This window comes from Phoca vitulina, unplaced genomic scaffold, assembly GCF_004348235.1.
Source record: "Phoca vitulina isolate PV1807 unplaced genomic scaffold, GSC_HSeal_1.0 scaffold61, whole genome shotgun sequence".
Taxonomy (NCBI): Eukaryota; Metazoa; Chordata; class Mammalia; order Carnivora; family Phocidae; genus Phoca; species Phoca vitulina.
In genome coordinates, this window is record NW_022589764.1 from 8,938,657 (window position 1) to 8,959,809 (window position 21,153).

General features: G+C 44.8%; 1 protein-coding gene across 1 annotated transcript in view; it reads right to left on the reverse strand.

Moving 5' to 3' along the window:
- The window catches only part of OTUD7A (OTU deubiquitinase 7A), a 373,732-nt gene that overhangs the window by 213,790 nt on the left and 138,789 nt on the right, over positions 1 to 21,153 (reverse strand). The window lies entirely within an intron of this gene.

Consider the following 21,153-nt stretch of genomic DNA (forward strand, 5'->3'; position numbering starts at 1 on the left):
GAAAGTGTGGAATTCAATGATTGTTGTAATATTACGTTATTTTTTTAAATGGTGGAAATAAATACGTAACATAAAATTTGCCATTGTAACTGTTTTTAAGTGTGCAATTCAGTGGCATTTAAAAAATATGGAGCACTTCAAGAATTTACATGCCATTCTTGTACATGGCCTATAGTCATTTTCTCTGTATCACCCCTAAGTGCATGTAGTGCCAAAGCGAGTCCTGGTCCACTGATTTTTGATAAAGGTGGAAAAGTAATCCAATGGAGGAAGGACAGTCTTTTGGGCAAATGGATATCATTTGCTGATTGCATAGCCATTGGCCCAAAAAAAAAAACCAACCCAAAACAAAACAAAACAAAAAGCCTCAACCTCATATTTTATACAAAAATTAAGTAAAAATTGGGGCGCCTGGGTGGCTCAGTCATTAAGCGTCTGCCTTTGGCTCAGGTCATGATCCCAGGGTCCTGGGATCAAGCCCCGCATCGGGCTCCCTGCTCAGCGAGAAGCCTGCTTCTCCCTCTCCCACTCCCCCTGCTTGTGTTCCCTCTCTCGCTGTGTCTCCCTCTGTCAAATAAATAAAATCTTTAAAAAAAAAATTAAGTAAAAATGGGGATTACAGTTTCATATGTAAAACACATACCTATAAAATTGTTAGAAGAAAAAAAAATTGGAGAAAACCTTCAGGATGGAGGGCTTGGTGACAAATCAAAAGCCAAAAATCAATAAATTGGACTTTATCGACATTAAAGCCCTCGGCTCTGGGAAGGACCCTGTGAAGAAGGCAAAACGACAGGCTGGGAGAAAAGGTTTGCAAACTACATGTCTGACAAACAACTCCTAGCTAAAATATATAAAGAATCTCATCATTCAACTCTAAAAGACAAACAATCCAATGAGAATGTGGGCAAAAGCCCCAAAGAGGCTATATATAAAGAAATGCTTTTATCTCTGCTCCTGTAGACAGTATGTAAATGGAGCACGAAATGATTCAAGAGCAGCACCCTAGGCCCTGCCGCCAGGGGAGGCTTGCAGATGCAATGCAGGAAAGACTGCAGAGAAGGACACCAACAAGGGATCAAGGTCATGGTGGCCCGTACTACAACTGGGCCTTTCTCAGCAACGGCTGGACAGAGACACCATGAAACTTCACAGAGACAGGGAAAGGGACTCACAGGAACCTCTCAGCACTGCTGGCACCAAGGCATAACCAAGAGGGGCAGACAAAGCCAGCCCCAGCTGCTCAAAGCACTGAAATCTGAACTTGAGCCAATCGGAGCTGACATGGAGACTTTTTCTTTTCTTTCTTTCTTTCTTTCCTTTTTTTTTTTTGCGGTTATGGCATCTGCTTTCCAAGAGTGCTACATGGAATGAACAAGGTCCCTGGTGGTCCCAAGTGCCCAGGTCATGGATTCCATGATGTGTGTTAATGAGTGTTGTATAGGCGTGTTGTGCCAGGCACTGGGGAGAGAGACAAGGTGTTCTTGCTCGCTTGTGTTGGCAGGTTTCCGAGAGTTTAGCTCAGCTACTTCATGGCGCTGGTGCCTTGGCATCCATTTTGTTTGGTCAAATGGTCTGCAGGGCCCCTAACTGACACCAGCCCCCTCTTGCAAGCACATGTCCTAGATAGCAGTCTGCAGCGCCACAAGCAAATGCAAGTTCCTGATACGACTTCTCCAACAGCCCTTGTGATAGACGCTGTCTGCCATCTTCCAGGGCTTCCCCTCCTGTGCCCCTTAGATAAGACCCCTGTGGAACTGAACAAAACCCTGCTCTTTTTGGTTTGATTGGAACAATCTGGCCTTATTTCAGCATTCCCTAAAGCATTCCAGCCACCAACCCTAATATGAACCCATGAGCCCCAGGTCCTGCTATTTTCTCTCCCTTTGTCTGCACCCTTCCTCGACCTCCCCTTTTGGCCCCTAGAAGCATGCATGTACTTCCTCCAGGACCTGTGAGTAACGAACTCTATTTCAGCTTCTCTTGTGGTCTTTGCTGAATGTGACTTATCATCTGCCATCCTCTGGCTCCACTTAACAAATGTTAATTTAACAAAATTAAAATCATGACACAGTAAATAGGGGAGAAAGAGTTAAAACGGCCAGGAGCACCTCTCGAGAGGGGTGAAATACAAAAGTGGGTCAGCGAATGCCCAATACCTCAATTCAGAAGGGTGTGGCGAGCAAGGCAGAGGTCCCCCTCAGGCACGGCACGCCTGGATATGCACCTTGAATTAGGAAGGAGGGGTCACAGTAAACAAGGGACCGCATGCCTGGCCGGCTCTGCACTTCCTTCCACCCACCCCAAAATGAGCTGGTGCTACACACGTGTTGTCCTTGTGTACTAACCATGTCTTTTATTTTCTGTACTTGATGCTTTGACATCTTGGGGCCTTGATAACCCTGAAGTTTGGGACAGCCCTTCCCAGAGTTAGCCAATTCCTAGAGATAGTCAAGAACTCACCCTCAAGCGTGCCTTTCATGTACAAACCAACCAATCCAGAGTCCACACCCCAACCACTTCCTCTATGGAGGCTACTCCAAGCCACCATCCACCTGCCGTGATCCCCCAGGACCAGGTACGAGACAACCAGAGCCAGCCGCTATGCCCCAGGGGCCACTGGAATTACTCACATTAGCCAATCCTAACCCTGCTACCCTGCCTCACCCATTCCTGCCCATGGAAACCACAACAAATCCTCTTGCCCACGTTTTCCCCTCACTCTGCCTCCTGACTGACCTTGGCACTTCCCTGTGTGGCCCCCTGTCGCATAGTGTGCCCCCTTTTCTTGGGAACTGTGGTTAACAAACTATTTTTTGAATGGCAGTCATTTCCTGATCTGTTGGCCTTACTATGCCTCAAACTTTCTATTAATACTATATTCTAAAGCAACTTGTACTTGGGATTATGACAGTTAAACTTCATACACTCAGCCTCTTTTTCTATAACATGATTCCATTCTTCACAAGATTTTTGGTTGCTCCTCCATCAAGTTAAAGGGGATCCTTTTGAATATTGACAACGAAATTAAGCCACCTCCCCAGACTGGTCTCCAGAGTGTGCAAAGAAAGTCAGTGCCTGCCTTAGAGAGTGAAGCTCAGTGGGGCCAAGTCTTGCCTGGTACACAGGGTGAGACCCAGCATGGGGAGCTGTCGGGGATGACGCTAGGTCCAGAGCAGAGTTTGGGAATGCTGAGTATCCCACCCATTCCGTCTGTAGTTCAGACGAGGTCACACACACAGTGCCACGGTGACCAAGACAGGATGAGAATGCGCAGTGAGGAAATGAGCCTCAGGCTCAATGTTAACTGGCTGGTTCGTGAGCTGATGAGCGTTTGATTTTCCAAACCAGTAATGGGACAAGTCCATCATGCAAAGGTGTGACGGAGGAAAAAGGCTGTTTTTCCAGCAGGCCTTTGACTTCACGGGTAGGCTCTCAGTTACTCCTTCAGGGTATAGACCAGGATGATGTCATTGCTTTGTCTACACTGCAGCCGGTCTCCTGGAGCTGGCCTTACTCAACAAGCCGTACAGGGCCTCTGGCTACCATGACAGGCTGCCATGTCTGAGCATCTCACTTTCTTCCCTGTGCTTTAAAGCACACTTCCTCGTCCTAAATCCCCTGCTCAAAATTGTTTTTCCTTCGTTTTTCCTCCCTCTCTCTTGCCTTACTTCTTATCACTAATCTCCATAATTCTGCCAACTCCACTTGCTATAAATCATTTTGAAGTCACCTGGTTCTCCAGGGGGAATAAAATCTAAATTGCATGATGATATCTGTAATACCTACAAAGCCTTGAAAATAGGAAAATACAAACTCAAGAATGGGAAAGCTTTTACCTCTCTAACACTCCTTAGAACGAGGTATTTTTCTTCCTAGCAAAGTTGCAAAACTCCACTCATTTTAAGCCTGAGAATTGATCCCATGGTTGGCACGGAGGTTTAAAGGACATATGAGAACAATACATGTTTGAGACAACTGGGAATAATGCACTTTGTGTCATCTCCGATTGGGGTGCATCAGCTACATTCTTTGAGGCTCTCCCTGTGGGTAAACTCTGAGTCACTGGGAGGCCACGGACCAGGACAGTGGCCCCAAAGGGGATTGTTCCTCCCTCCTTCAGCGGATGGGTATTGTGTTTCTCTCTCCATTTCCTGGGCAAAGACTTTTTGAACATTTACAAAGGTATGGCAAGGAAGGACAGCTATGCAGCAGGGCACATGGTGGGGTCCTGCCCAGGAGGCCCATCTGGGACACCTGACATGAGTGTGACAGATAGTGGGTGCTAAGTAGGAGTTAGCTGCCCAGCTAAAGACTCCATGACATGGGGAATGTAATCAAAATGTAACTTAATTTTTGTCTCCTTCTGACCTCCTATTTTCAGGAGGGAATTCAGCTGAGGAAATTCAGAAGAGTTGTTTTTTCCACTGGATGGGAATCTGGAATACCCCCTGACTTACAAACACAGTCTGCATCCTAAGTGGAATGAATTTTGTCCACTGTGTTAATTACACCTCCATCTCTCAATCTTCATTTAAGGTAAGCCTTCTCTTCCTGCCCCTCTAAGCCTGGCCTGGGGGCTCTTGCCTGCTATAAGGGGTGAGCCCTGGCATAGTTTGCTAAATTTGAGGCAGGGGAAGGGAAGTTTGAACTGAGGGTACCCCAGACCCCACCTTATGCCCCTGGGCCTGGCAGAGCTTTTCAACTAGGAAACATCATTAATAGGGTGAAAGGCAAACCAAAGAAAGAAAAGTTCCCTGACATCCACAGAATCGCGAAAGAAGTTAATAAGAAATAGTTAATCCAACAGAAAAATGGAAAGATATCTGAACACTTCAGAAGAGGACACCTGAATGGCTAAGAATCAATTAAAATTTGCTCAGCCTCATCAGTTGCCACAAAAATTAAATTAAAATCACAATTAGATACCTGCCAGATCTAAAACCACTAAAACAAACAAAAAACCAACTGTTGGTGAAGATGTGAAGCCACCGGCCCCTTCCTCCAGGGCTAGTGAGAGTGTAACTGGTTCAACACCTTCAGAAGATTACTTGGCAGCGTCTACCCAAACCGATCACACATACACCCTTACGACCAACAATTTCGGCACCTGGTATATACTCAGCCACAATGTGTACACACATACACCAAAGCATTTGCAAAGTATTTTCATAGCAGCATTACTCACAAAGCTAAGAACGAGAAGCAACCCAAATGAATACCAACGGGAGAATGGATAAATTGGTATATCTGCACACATGGACAAAGAGTATATATAAGTAGCATAGTATGAATGAATAACCTGCTGCTACATACAACACACTATTTCATTCATCACATGAAGTTTTCAAATAGCCTACAGCCTAGAAGTCACAACAGTGGATAGTGTGGACTGAGAAAAAAGGGGGTGATGGGGAAAAACACAAGGGGGCAGAATGGATTTTTTGGTCTGAGTGGTGATTACAAGGGATATTTGCATTTCTATAACTCATGAGACTGTACATTTTGATGTGTGTTTTTCTGTAGGTACGTTATATTTCAATAAAAAAGATGGGCAATAAAAATCTGTTAACCGTAAAAGAGCCCTTATGTAAACCTAATAAATAGGCTCACGAAGGACTTCTCCTATCCAACATCTGTCTACACACATTTTTGAAAAACAGCCTTCAAGGCACGTAGCTGGACATTTGCTAGCATGCTATTGGTCATTTCACTCAGCCTGAACACTTTTATCCACATCAGCAAACCACAATCTGCACCTTCCTCCAAGCCCTTCTCCCCACAGCCAGATACATCTTTAAAAGATACAAGTTGTATCACATCGTTCTCTGCTTGAAACCCACCAACAGCTTCCCACTGCATTGGAATAAAATCCAAACTGTTTCTCAGCCTTTAATGTCTTTGTCTCTCTGTCCTGCACCACCTGCTGTGCCCACCTCTCCGGGCTGACCAGGCACCAGGGCTGTCCTGGGTCAGCACTTCGGGTCTGTCTCCCCGCACGTGCGGGGTACTTTCCACACCCTTCCCTGCACTTGTGACTGGCTTTGCTGGAAGAGCCTCCAGTGCTTCCCAACCTTTTCCTTTCATGCCAAGCATCTGCATCAATTTCCCCACTGCTGAGAAGCCTCCTTTACTCCGGTCTAAACTGCCCTCCCCTTTATTTTATCACCACACTAATTACTAATTCTGGAGAACTAACATCATCGGTAATAACATTACCCAGCCATCCATTCATCTGCCCACTCAGCCTGTGTGTGTGCCCTCTGGAGAATTTAAGTTCTGGGAATTTGCCTGTTTGGTCTCCCTGGGACCTAGCACACAGCACAGTTCAGGGTCATAGCTACTCAGTAAAAGTATGTTGAAGAACGTAAGGAAAATTATAAAGGCAACTAACCATTCAATGTATTCCTCTGCTTTACACGGAGCATTGCCTCCTAAACTCCAGAGCAAGCCTGTCTTGAAGAGTTCATTGCCATTGCAACAAAATTGCACTGAGTTCTTCCTGGCTCAGCAGTGGTACTGAGGTACACTAAGACATGGACACTGCGCACATTTTAGTGGTGGAGTGAGACACAGATTACCGCAGTTCATATTGGTTTGTGAGGAAGTTATATAATTGTAAAAAATATTATGAAAATGAAACCAATCATTTTTTTGGGGGGGGTGTCAGAAACCCAAGAAACAACCAGAGGAAAAGCATTTAGAAAGGTTTACTGGTAACTATTCTGACCTACTAATTTTTTTACAATGTTGCTTAATTAGGGAACCGGGTGGCTCAGTCGGTTAAGTGACAACTCTTGATTTCAGCTCAGGTCATGATCTCAGGGTTCTGGGATTGAGCCCCGCAGTAGGACTTCCTGCTCAGTGGGGAGTTGGCTTGTCTCCCTCTCCTTCTGCCCCTCTCCCTGCTCTCTCTGTGTCTCTCCCTCTCAAATAAATAAATCTTTAAAAAATATTGCTTAATTATTTTAATAATGCAGTTTAACACCTTTATTCTGTGGTCTGAAATATTACATTGTTGAGATGCACCTGCAAAGAAAACAGACTAAACAATCCTGTATGAAATGTGAGTGGGCACCACCCTCACAGGAAGAAACAGGGCAGAAAGGAGCAGGGATGAGCAAAATGTTCACACTTGGATCAACAAGAACGCCATGAGAATGTCCTGTGGGAAAGAAAGGACGTGCACTCTGATGGTGCTCAAAGACCTTTGCCACTGATCACGAGGACACGCTGGACGCAATGTGAGGACCCAGCAACGAGAAACACTGTTAGGAAATCTGGTCTACCGACTTCAGTGGAACATTTTTCAGATATTAAAAATTATCTAGGGGCGCCTGGGTGGCTCAGTCAGTTAAGCGGCTGCCTTTGGCTCACGTCATGATCCCAGGGTCCTGGGATCGAGCCCCACATCGGGCTTCCTGCTCGGTGGAGAGCCTGCTTTTCCCTCTCCCTCTGTCTGCTGCTCTGCCTACTTGTGCTCTCTATCTCTGTTAAATAAATAAATAAAAATCTTTATAAAAAAATTATCTAAAAAATGAAGACAACCAAATGGCATGTTCCCTGTGACACACTTTGTTTTGTTTTATTTTTATTATTTTAAAAATAATTTTATTTTTTATTTATTTTATATATATATATATTTTTAAAGATTTTATTTATTTATTTGACAGAGAGAGACACAGCGAGAGAGGGAACATAAGCAGGGGGAGTGGGAGAGGGAGAAGCAGGCTTCCCACCGAGCAGGGAGCCCGATGTGGGGCTCGATCCCAGGACCCTGGGACCATGACCTGAGCCACAGGCAAAAGCCTAACCGACTGAGCCACCCAGGCGCCCCTTTTATTTTTTTTTAAAGATTTTATTTATTTATTTGAGAGACACAGAGATAGTGAGAGAGATAGCGAGAGAGAGCATGAGTGGGAAGGAGAGGGAGAAGCAGGCTCTCCCCCACTGAGCAGGGAGCCCAATGTGGGGCTCAATCCCAGGACTCTGGGATCATGACCTGAGCTGAAGGCAGATGCTTAACCGACTGAGCCACCCAGGTGCCCTGTTTTGTTTTGTTTTAAAGACAATTTATCTATTTATTTAAGAGCAAGTGAGAGAGAGAAAGCATGAGCTGGGGAGAGGGGCAGTGGGAGAGGGAGAAGCAGACCCTCCGTGGAGCAGGGAGCCCGATGCAGGGCTGGATCCCAGGACTCTGGGATCATGACCTGAGCCGAAGGCAGACGCCTAACCGACTGAGCCACCCAGGGGCTCCTCTGTGATGCACTTTGTAAAATCTGCACATATGGACACAGAGAAATCTAAGCAGGTTACTTCCCTCTGAGAGCCACCCGGGGGCCTACACCATTTCACATGAACCATGAAGATGGCAGAATAAGTCGCATATACACCATTGTGATGTGGTGCAAATGGCTTTCTTTGATTTAATGTTGCCTACTTCGCTTTACATTTTTTTCATTTTGAAATAATTCCACACATACAGAAAAATTGCAAAAACAGGACAAAGAATTCCCATTTACCAATATGCAACTAGACACCCCAAATGTTGAAGTTTTATATTTATTTAATCATTCTTTCTATGTATGAGTTTAACCTAAAGATCCTATTCAAGTTTCACCCATTGTCCCAACAATGCCCTTTGTTGCAAAACACTTGTTTTCTGGTCCAGGATCCCACATTGTATTTCGTGTTTATGTGTCTAATCTAGTTTTTAAAAATCTGAAACAGCTTCTCAGTGTTTGATTTCATGACCTTGCCATCCTACTTAGGTATGGAATGTCCCTCCATTTGGGTCAGTCCTGTGATGCCTCATTATTAGCGTCATTGTACATTTCTGGCAGGAATACAACAGAAGTGATGCTCTGTCCCCAGCCCCCAAGCACCAGGAGACAACATGATGCCTCCTGGGCTCTATTTGGGCTCATCCCTGATGATGCTGATTTTGATCTCTCGCTTACATGAGGATCTGTCTGGTTCCTCCACTATAATGTTACTATGTCTTCATTTGTAATTAATATTACCTTGCATGGAGACACTCTGTGTAAATATTCTACATCTCATTGAATTTGCCTCCACTGATTAGCACTCAGTGATATTCTTGCCTACAACAGTTAAAACTTAGGTGGTTGTCAAATGGTGATTTTCTAGTTCCTTTCCTTCTTCTACACTTATTAGCTGATATTCCACTATAAGAGAGGTTTTCCTTACCCCCTTCCTATTTATTTCTCTATTTATTCCTTTATTTACATTAGTACAGACATATGCATTTTTCTTTACTAAGAATCATTATCTATTTAATAAATAATAACTTGTTGCTATTATGATTAGTTTGAGGCTCAAACTGTCCCAGTGTCACCTGACTTGCCCCCATCGCTCTTTGACGAAGTGTTTTTTCCTGAAGTTCTAGTTACGTAAAAAACACCATGCTTCTCTGACTCTCTTCCCATGGCACTCCCTATTTCTTTGCTGGATAATTCCTATTGCTCTTTATTAAAGAGCCAATTTAGTAAGTTTCCCCAACTTCTCTTACCCTCCCTTCTCAAATCTTGCTATGACCTCAATACCCTCAATGCTTCTCTTCCATCCCGTACCCTGCCCACTTTTTAGGCTTACGCAGTGGGGTCTGTGACTTAAATTTCTTTCTTACCCCTGTAAAGAACCTATCTGGTCCATATGAGGTGCTCAATAAATAAATGTTTGCTGAATAAGTGAATAGGGAAAACACAAAACAACAGTGGAAACCCTCTTATTCTATACAACTTGTAATTCTACAGGGTTCTATATATTTTATCAAGTCTCATAACTTTGTTGTTGAGATCTTCCATATCCTTGCTAAATTTTTTCCTGTTGTTTGAAGTTACTGAGAAAGCCAGATTAGTCTCTCACTACGATTTGCATTCTTCACGTGCTGAGACTTGGGGCATAATGTTTTAAATTCCCTCTTCAGTTCTGGTCCCAAGAGATTCCCTTTCTCAATAACGTGGATGTGTAACATACATCTCAAAGAAACACATCCCACACTCAGCTTCAGAGAGTCTGATATTTCTTTGCAAATCAACCTTCCTGGAATCTTCCTGTCTCTGTTCAGGGCAAGCTCATGCTTCCCTTTCTCGTGGCCAAACACTGCAGGAGTCACTGCGAACATTTTCTTTCCCACTCCACATCTGGCCCATCGGCAAGTCCTGTTGGGTTCTAAATACAATTTGAACACGGACCTGCCTGCTTCTCACTGATTCCCCTGCCCCCATCCTCATCCAAACAAGGTCTTTTCTCACCTGCATATTTATTGCAACCGTCTCCTCACTAGTCTCCCTGCACAAAAAGGCTGACCTGACCCCCTCCAGTTTCAAAACAGCAACTACAGGGATCTTGCTAACCCTAAGTGGGGTTAGGGTTAGCAAGTCCCCCTGCCCAGGACCCTCCAATGATGTCCCATCTTACTTAGAGGAAAAGCCAGAGTCCTACAAGGCCCCATAAAGCTTCTGATGACGTGGTGCTTGGTTCCGCTCTGATCCCATCTGCTTCTCCCCCTTCTCTCCCCACCAGCCACACTCTTCCCGGATGTTTCTTCTTCCTGGGACAGACATCCCTCTCCCGCCCTCGGCTCCATCCTCTCCTCCTCCAGATCCTCACCTCCTGGTGAGGCCTCCCCAGACCCCCTTCTCTAAATGCTCATTTCCCCTTGTGGGTCTTCACTGCTTCAAATCTCTGTTTTCTGCTTTACTTGTCCCCTTCAGCACTGATCACTCACAATCTATACATTACACACATATATTTTTTGGTCCATTTCCCCCATTAAAACATAATTTCCATGAGGACATGGAGTTTTGCTTGTTCACTAATACATAGTGCCTGGCCCAAAACAGGTACACAATACATCCTTTAAAAATTAAATTGAAATGCAATCAGTTCTACATCTGAAAGAGTGCTTCTAACTTCTTATTGCCCTTTTCTAGCTAAAGGAACAGTTTTCAGGATATCTAGTGCAGCATTCTTTGGAAATCTATGGCGTGTTTTCTGTCTAAAAGGAAAAATAGGTGGACTTGGGCTGCTCTTCGCCTATTAAATCAGGTTGAAAACCTGTCAAGGTACTGCTCATCTCTAAGCAAAGGGAATCCAACAACATCATGTTAGGGACAATCAGACAGACCCATCTGTCCTTTTTTTTTTTTTTTTGCTTTTAAGCTTAAATACTAATACATTTTGTACGCAGAGAATAAGAAGTATAGCTGATCCTTGTAAAGGCTTAATGACAATACAGATGTTAATGATAAATAATTAAAATATTCTAAACAGAGAAAGAATTGTGGAGGAGTTTACAGCTACTCACAAGACACTACCAGACAGGTGTTGCATGATTCACCCACATTTTACAGACCGTTTCAGTAACGTCCTTCTGTGTCACATCCAACAAAGTGGCTATTTCTATATAATCAGTGTATGTTATCTTGAGGTAATCAGGGTGCAACAGTCCAGAATTAGACAGCAGCTAGTTTTACAATGGGGCGGGGGAGAAGGTATGAGAACAATATCATTAGGTTTAAGTGAAGTCCAAGTCGATGCTGCTTCAAACGCACATTTGGTAAGAGCTCCGGGCCTCTGGGCCACCACTTGTGTCCTGCACAGTCAAAATAAGTGGCCTCAGGTAATTTCTTCCATTTTCATGTTCCTGTTCTTTTCTACATCAATATGCCTTTTGTGCTCTCCTCCCTCAGGGCACAATCTTCAGGTGCAGTTAGCCTCTGAAAGCATTTTTCGAGAACACAAATTGAAAAATCAAGTCAAAAAACCTTACTACACATTTTCTCCAGCGTTCTCTGTGAAAGTCACTAAGAATTTCGTCGAACACAAGATAAGGTAACGATTTCTAGATCAATGTGACCATTACTTGGTTTCCTTTTTCTGCCCATGAAGTTAACATTTTATGTGAAGTTACTGAAGGACATGGAAAGAATCATGTGACCACCCCACAGAGAAGCCAAGCCCCGGCCGCCAAGCACAGCGTGCCCTGATACAGAAGTAAAGGCAGATGCTCTGCACTTCAGCCTCCACATCGAACCCGGGGTTCCCTGAGGTCATGGCTGGTGTACTTGTCATCAGATTCCCCACGTGTGACTTGAAGTATGTGCTCAATAAGTCTGCTGACTGAGTGAATGAATACATAATGGAAGAAGAAGAGACAGGACTTGGGGATGTAAACAGTTGTTAGACCCCAGTGGGTGGCCTCAACCTGTGGGAAAACCTCATCCTTCGTTCCTTGTGTGGATTCTGGGCGTTTAGCCCAGACATACTCTGGGAAACAAAAGGCTCTGTGATCTCTCTGAAGTCAACGAAGGGAGGGAAGAAAGCGGTTCACCCCCAGAACCCATGGCAGGAACCGGGGGTGGGTGTGGGCACGGGGGTCTGATTGGTAGGGAAAGGATGGCCCCAAAAGCACACCCGTGCCTTCTCGCCTCAGCCACCCTGGAACCGCTGTGAGGTTTCTGGGGCTGACGCAACTCCCCACTGGAGAAAACCTGGCTGCCTGGCTCCCCACAAGAAGGATGTACAGATTACACAAAGCTGCTTGGTAGATGTTCACGGAGTTCTCAGAAAGTGGGCAGCTCCTCATGGAGGCCCACTAGCTCGCTCCAAAAGCTCCCGTGGCTGGAAAGAGCAGGGGTGCGAACATGCTTCTGAACGCACTTGCAGCTTGGATGCACGGCCGCGTGGCGAGGTGTGACCGCTGGAGCGGTGGCCCTACAGGGAGGGCCGCGACAGAATGAGCCCTGCAAGCTGCCACCACCCAGGGAGCATGAGGACACCAGACAGTTAAACTTTGCTCCAGAGCCTTGCAATCTTCTCAGAATGTTTTCCTTGTGATTCCTTGTGGTTATTATTTTTTTTTAATCACCTAAATCACACACACCCGATTATGTGTGTAAAAACTTATGTGGGGGCAAAGAGTGAAAACATTCCTGTGCCAGGGTCCACTCCTGATGGTGGAGGGAGCCTACAAGGAGCCTGTCCAGGGTCCACCAGCAGCTGTGGGTGGGGGGCTGCAGGACACTCAGGTGAAAAGGACCCCAGTTCCACCGTATCCACTCCTAACCTTACGGGTGACAAAACATGAAATGACACCCCAGGGACAGGAGTACGCATGAAGGACCCAGGGCTTTCAGCTGGGGGTTGGTCATGGAGCTCTGGGTTCCTGATCCCACTGTCCTGTCAGCTGGGACCCCAGCCCCTGGTCTCCTTGACAAAGCGTGTATGAGAATAGAGTAGGAAAGATGCTGCTGGTCAGCGGCCCCTGGAAGTTCCTCAGTGCTGCTGAAGAGGGAGTTGGCTTGTGTTCCCAGGACAATGAGTCCCACGGTGGGAGGCAGGCCAGTCCGGGATAAAGGAGGCAAGGAGGCAAGGACCGGGGGCCCAGCCAGAGAGGAGGGGAGACCCTGCAGCCCCTCAGAAGCCCATGATGGCCGGGTGAGGCCAGGAGGCCATGTCAGCTGCCTTCTCCTCTCAGATCCCTCGGCCTGGCCTGCAGAGCACAATTTACCTTTGATGGTGGTACCAGTGTTACTGAGGACACAACACACTCCACCCCTCACTTGTACGACATCGTGGCAGGGGTTAGGGGGGTTGGAGGGACAGGGAACTTCAGCTAAGGGACCAGCCTTGCAGAAAGAAATGCTGGTCCTGCCTCCTTCTGGACCTTTCCTTTATAAGCATATAATTAACTTAGCAAGGTTATAATTAAGATCATGTTACATATAGTCTTGGGTGGCTTGCTTCTCATAATACGGCTGTTTTCCCATGCCGGCAGACAGAGCTCATTCATTTCCCCCTGCTGGCCACAGAACTTTCCATTGCGTGGATGTACTAGGATTCACTGAGTTGCTCCCTTGCCTTGGGCTTTGTCTTATTACAAAACAAGAGTGAAATGGAGACCCTTGTCCAGGTGTCTTGGCCTGCACAGGCAGAAACAGCTGTAGGAAAGATTCCTGAAAGTGGAAGTGGTTGTTAAAATGGAATTAGATGTTAGGGACGCCTGGGTGGCTCAGTCGGTGAATCATTTGCCTTCAGCTCAGGTCATGGTCCCAGGGTCCTGGGATCGAGTCCCAAGTCGGGCTCCCTGCTCAGCGGGGAGCCTGCTTCTCCCTCTGCCTACCACTCCCCCTGCTTGTGCTCTCTCTCTCTGGCAAATAAATAAATAAAATCTTTAACAAAATGGAATGAGATGTTAAATTAGACACTAGCACATGGTCCTTCGTGAATCACACGGAAAAAGAGTGTTTAACTGCGTGAGGTGATGGATGTTCATTAAACTTACTGTGGTCATCATTCCACAATACATACATATAGCAAATGCTTATGTTGTACGCCTTCTACAATGTTATATGTCAATTATATCTCAAAAAAACCAGAGAAGATAAATTGCACTAAAATTAAAAAAAATATCATATGCCAACTTACCACCACCCACGAACCGTGTGAGTGTCTGTCTCCCACACCCTCGCCAAGACTGGGTATCTTCAATCTTTTAGATATTTGCCAACTAGGTGAACAAAATGTGGTACCTCCGAGTTTATCTTTTTTTAATTTGCACTTCTCTGATTATTCATGGATTGACAAACTTTTCACTTGTTCACAAGCCATTTTTGTTTCTTCTGTGAACTGCCTGTGTATATCTTCTGATTAATTTTACTTGTTTATTTTTCTTATTGATTTGAGGTGCTCTTTGTGTATTATGGATATTAAATTTTTCATTAATTTCTTATCAGCGGTTGCTTATCTTTTCCCTTTTTATGATCACTTTCACCCATGAAAGTAGAGAATTTAATTAAATAAAATCTGCCTTGTTTCTCTTCTACATTTTGTAAGTTTTGTGGCTTGCTTAGAAAGCCCTTCCCCCAAAATAAAGGCTATTCTCTGATATTTCTTTTTAATAGCTCTTGTAGGGTTGCCCGCCCAAATGCTCATACCTTAATACATCTGGAATGAACATTTGTATGTATAAGTGTTTAGGTAGTGAATTGCTTCCATATGGATAACGAAGTGTTACTTCATGGTCTAGTTACATGGTCTACCTTTTCATCACTGATTTAAAATACCACATTTATCATACACTAAATATGCCTTTGATGCAATCCTAAGACAAGGAGTAGGTGGTAAGAGCTTTGGTGGGGCAGGTGAGGGCTTCAAGGAACTGAGATTCAGTTTCTGTTGCTCACAGAATGGGAACTCACGTAGAAGCTAAGGCAGGTGGTTACCTGTGAACACCTGAGATGGTATCTTCTACAGTCATATGACAAGGGCTCACTTGGATGGCGTCATCGACCATCCTTGGTCCTAAGACCAAAGGGAATGGAGTGACTGACTTTCCCTGAAGGACTGTTCTCTGGATTATGGTTGTTCTAAGACTGATCCACACATAGCTGCCAACCCCAAGGAGGCCACAGTTTTCAATGCCCCTCTTCTCCAAAACGGGATGAGCCAAGACCAGGAGAAGAGTAGGTGGTGTGGTCCCTGCTGCGAAGCACTGGGGCCAGGTCAAGGGTAAGGGGCCCTTAGAGCCTCTGCCCAGTGGAATTCTAGAATTTCTATGGCCAGTGACTGCTACTTTTCCCCCATTGTAGGAGTGCTCACTGTGGTTATGCTGTTCTGTTCCACCACTATGTGCAAGGGGTGTGGGGAGGTGTGTGTGTGTGTGTGTGTGTGTGTGTGTGTGGTTTAGTGTGGTATGTGTGGTTGTGTGTGTAGTATGTGCAGTTGTGTGATTGTGTGTGTGTGTAGGGGTTGCTGGGTGCCAGCTAATTTGCCTTTTAGTCCACAGGTCTTCAGAGTAAGAGAAGCAAAGCAACTCCTGGATGGACATCATATAGATTTCTGTATGCAAATGTTGAAAAATTACATTTATTTTACATTAATTAGTTAAATTAATTATGCAAATGAAAAAATTAAAAACAGAAATCCTTGACTTTGAAGTTGATGGGACTTTAGAGTTGTCTCTCATGGGGAGCAATTACATTTGCTATTTGTGTGAAAAGACTGAATCAAATATTTGGTGACCAGAAAGGTGGGCTGTGGTGGACATTAAAACTGTTCACTAATATCCGAGTTTCTTCTACTTCTGGGACTCAGAAGAATTGTACTTGCTGGCTTCCCTGAGGCTATACATGGAAGATATATATATATATCTTGGCCAATGAAACACGAGTGAGGTGATGTGTGTAATTCTGAGTCAATACATATAATTGCTGGGCCTCAACTCAGCAGTCCTTCCCTTCCTCCTGTCACCAAGCCTGGTGACATTCCAGATGGCAGTTGCTCTGTCAGCCTGCGTGAGAGTGACATGAAGCAAGCTCCTAGCAGACCCATGAAAATAAACCTCCGTGGGTGAAGCCTCTGAGATTTGGGGGCTGTTTGTTACTGTATCTAACTTAAGCTAATTGATATACCAAGTATTTCCATTCATCTCCAGGGCTTCAAGTATCTCTATACTGATGATTCTCAGATTTATAATTTTAGCTCAGTCCATACCCCTTGGGCTAGAAACTTTTTATTTCCATCTTGAGCTCCTTTCTCTTCTCTCTCTGCACTCTTCTCAGTAACTCTTGTCTCCTAAAATATCATTTATGCATCAGTGTCTTCCAAATTTCAAATGCTCCAATTTAACACCTCTCCAGGACACTGTACTTCATTCCCGCATGGTGCTTGCATTAGCCTGGACTCTTGAAACTGAATACAAACACTGTCCCTATCTCCTGAATTTTACTCTTAAATCGACCAGTATTGCCTAATACAAAAAGGACCTTTGAAAATGTCAAAGCACACACACACGCGCACACACACACACACACAGTGAAAGAAAGTGTTTACATTTTCTTTCCTCACATAAGTAGCAAGGCTGGAACAAATGTAATAATTAAAAAGAATAACCTGTACAGTATATATAACTAGGAAAGAAAGGAAAGAAAGGGAGAAAGAAAGGTAGATCCAGCTTTATAATGTCAAACAGAAAATGCAAAAATTGAAAACAGAACGTTATTGTATATCATCAGTAACCTTCTTCAACAATCACAGCTGAGAAGCAAGCAAAAACTGAAACCAGCCATGTTCCTAAGACATATATTCCTCAAGGAATACACCCTTGAGGACACTGCTCATGGAAGGCCCATGAGTCACCAGGAAACTGCACTGGGAGTCCCAGTAGCTGCAATGAGTCATGGCACCCACCAGCCAAGAGCAAATTCTGAAGGAGATCTGAATGTGAGGAGCCGATGGTGGCAGGCCAATGCTCTCTTTGTCAACACTTTGGAATGGGAACCATTTTCAAGGAAAGTTGTCTTAATCTAAGATGGAAAATGGCAACAGTAACAGAAAAACACCCTTGACCTGTCTCAGTACATCTTATCAAGAGACATGGAAAAGGTCTGAAATCTCCACTTACCATCTCCCATCAAGCTTATTTTGACCTGTAATCAGAATGGTGAGGCCAACTGTGATGGAGATGGGAGGCTATGGGTTGGGGCCATGCCATCTTGGGCTGCCTCCAGGAACACCATGCTAGGTCCAGGTGCTTGCCTGCTTCCCTATCAGGTCTCAAATCCATCATTTCCCCACCTTTAGCACAATATCCTGACCATCCAAAATCTCCCACCGTGGTATTCCATACTCTTGGTGGGTTCATCCCTCCACCTCACCCTCATATCCCCACCTTTCCCATCTTCCCACAAGATAACTCCAGCAGCTTTGTAGGGCTGCCTCTGTTTTGTACAAGTTCCTGCATACTCCTAGGTCCATTTTTAGGCTCTCCAGTTCTGTGGTGCCTATCCCACATATGAATACCATATACTTACAATCACTATTAATCTAAAACTTTGATTTCTACTAGATAATCTATCCTCCTTATTCTTCTTTCCACTTGCCTTGGTTATAGACCTTCTATTCAATAGAGTTTGTTAAGTTCCATGAGAAGTCATGCTGAAATTTGGGGATTTAGATAGCATCTGGAGGTTGACTTGTAAGGAACTCTCACCCCAATGCACCAAGTCTTCCTATCTAAAAATGAGGTGTATCTCTCATTCATTCTCCAACCTGGTGCCAAGTAGCTTCAGTTCTGGCCATTCCTCCAAGACTGTTCTTGCTAAGACCCACAAGACAGCCACATTTCTAATTCCATGGGCTTTTCATTCCTCATTTCATTAGATCTGTGTGTAGTGTTCAATGCCTTTGAGGAGGCCTTCCTTGAACATTCTCCCTTATTGCCTCCATAACACTTGCTCTCCTGATTTCCTACTACTTCTCAGCCTTCCCCTTCTCAATCTTCTTTGCTGGCTTTTCTCTAACCTGTAAATGACACATTCCTTGGAGCCCCACCCTGAGCTCTTGCTTATACTCTCTCCATACATGCTTTTAGCACCCATGGCTTGAAATACCATCCAAATGCCAACAATTCCCAAATTTATATTTCCAGCCCTGAACTATCTTCTGAACTTCACTTCAGTCTTGTCAATCTGACTACCTACATGACATCTCACTTGAATATCTCAGTTACCTCAAACCTAATGAGACTACAAACACATTCTGCTCTCCTCATTGGATTGGCCATTCCTCCAGTTCTCCCCATTTGTGAAGGGTCTTTTTTTTCCCCATCTACTTAAGTTGATCAAGCCAGGATCCTGGGAGCCATTTTTGGTCTTCTTTCTCCACAGCCAGTGAAGTTGTTAATCCATAACTCATGTAAAGTCCACAATTTAATGATGGGATTTCTACCTTCAAATGACCTTAAGTCCACCTGCTTCTTTCCATCTTAGCCTCTACCCATCTGCCCCAGGCACCCAGCACAGAGCAGCTGGGGTGACCTCCTGCTTCTGCTCTTGGTTCCCACCCCCAATATAGCAATATATAGCACATAGCAACCTGCATGATCTTTTAAATTGGATCATGTGTATAACTAATGAATCGTTGGACACTACATCAAAAACTAATGATGTACTATATGCTGGCTAACTGAACATAATAAATAAGTAAGTAAGTAAGTAAATAAATAAATAAATAAATAAATAAATCGGATCATGCATTTCCCTCACCGTAAATTCCAAAGTGGAATTTTACATATGGAATGAAAATAGAAGCTCCCCTCCATGACCTAGGTCCACTTGTGATCTAGCCCTGCTTCTCCATCTCCCTCTACGCCACTGTCCTTCATCCATTATGCTCCTCCCCACCCCCACCTTTCTTCCCTCAACCGCTCTAAGTAGTCTTCCTCCTTGCTTGCCATCCTTCCTGTACTGACTTGCACACATCCGTCAGGTCCTATGTCATTTGCTAAAAGATTGTCCCTGATTAACTTACCTAAATTAAGTCCCACCTGTTTTTTCTCATAGAACATACTTTTCTCCTTTACTGCTTCACATTGATTGCAACTATGTGCACGTGTGTGTGTGTGTGTGTGTGTGTGTGTGTGTGTGTGTTAATATCTTTATCCTTCATTACACAGGAAGCTCCAGGAAGGGTTGGGTCATGTCTGCTAATCTCCATTGGGAACCCTGCAGTTGGCACAATGCCTAGCACACAGGCACCTACAAAGTGCCAAATAAGCACGAACATATCTGTTTATCACATAAATAGATAACTGAAGTTTGTAGCTCTGATGCCCCATAGTTCAGCAAAAACAGATGGACTCTTGGGCCTGGGTTGTGTCATAGCTCTGACATTGACTGTCAGGAGAAAGAGGAGATAACGCACTGACGTCAGCGGCCAACAGTCACATTCACAGTGACTCACGTGACATCGAAGCTTGCTCTCAGACTACCTGGGAAGGCACTTCATTGAGTGCTCAGAACAATGGGTGAGGATAGGAGCTTACTGAGTGTGGCCCTTTCATGATTTTCCTTTTAGAACTAAAATAATATAACAGATCCAACACCTAGTTTACCTTCAAGGACATTCCTTGTGGCACCTGGAGAAGCAAACAAACAAAAATAAGTGCAGCTAAAATTGGGTTTTATTTTCATTCTCCACTTTCAGATTTTAATCCCCCATTTTCTGTACCCTTAATCCCATCTTGCTCACCTTCCTGGTGGAAGCCTGCTCACCTGCTTCCCCCAGGATTGCAATCTCGAGCACCCTCCCATAAGCACAGCTCACACCCTTCCTCCTGTAAACCATGCTTCCAGTTACAGCCATCCATCCACATCTGCTCTATCATTTCCCTCTTCCTTTGCTCATTCCTGAGGCCCCTGCTGGTTGTCTTCTACCCTTATTTCTTTCACCAGGTCTCAAGTATGCTTTATTTTTCCTTTACTCCCTCCCCCATAATATTAGTAATCCCTGCTATGGACTAAATGTTTGTGTCTTCCCCAAATTCACAGGTTGACATCCTAATGGCCTCATGATCTTAGGAGGTAGGGGCCTCATGACCTCTGTCCACCATGTGAGGACACAGCAAGAAGGTGGTGTCTGCAAACCAGGAAAAGAGCTCTCACCAGAACCTCACCCATGCACCCTGATCTCAGACTCCCAGTCTCCAAAACGGTAAGAAACAAATTTGTAATTTTTAAGCACCGAGGCTATGGTGTTTTGTTATAGAAGCTTGGACGGTGAGATATAATCCTTCGTGTTTACAGTTCTTGCCTTCCATACAGTATTTGACTCTTCTTTCCTTCTCCAGACTGCCTGTCATCTACTGCCTCTGATGCTGGCTCTTCCCCTTGTCTCACTGCCTTACTGCAGACCTCTATCACACCTTCCTTGTGAGAGTTCCTCCGTCCATTCCCAAGGCTAAAATACCCTCTACGTATTTGGCTCTGAAATGTCTACCTTCCAGCAAGCAGAGCGATTCAAATTCAGCTCATTTTTCAGTTGTCCGCTGGGAAATTTTATGTCCTGGAGCACAAACTAGAGCAACCACGCTAGACAATGCAGGGCCAAGCACGACTCCTGCCAAGGGCGCAGTACAGATCAGGCTTGGTGGGGGTGACCTGGACTCAACCCCAGCACTGCCATCTCCTAACTGTGTGACCTTGGCCAGGATTCTTAGGCTTTCTAAAACTTGGTGTCATCTCGCACATGAGAGTGTCATGGGACTGCTATCATCATGCAGCGCTCAGCCACGGGTAGGCAGAGAGTGGGCCTTACAGGGTCTGTGGGCAGGACAGTGACGGCAGG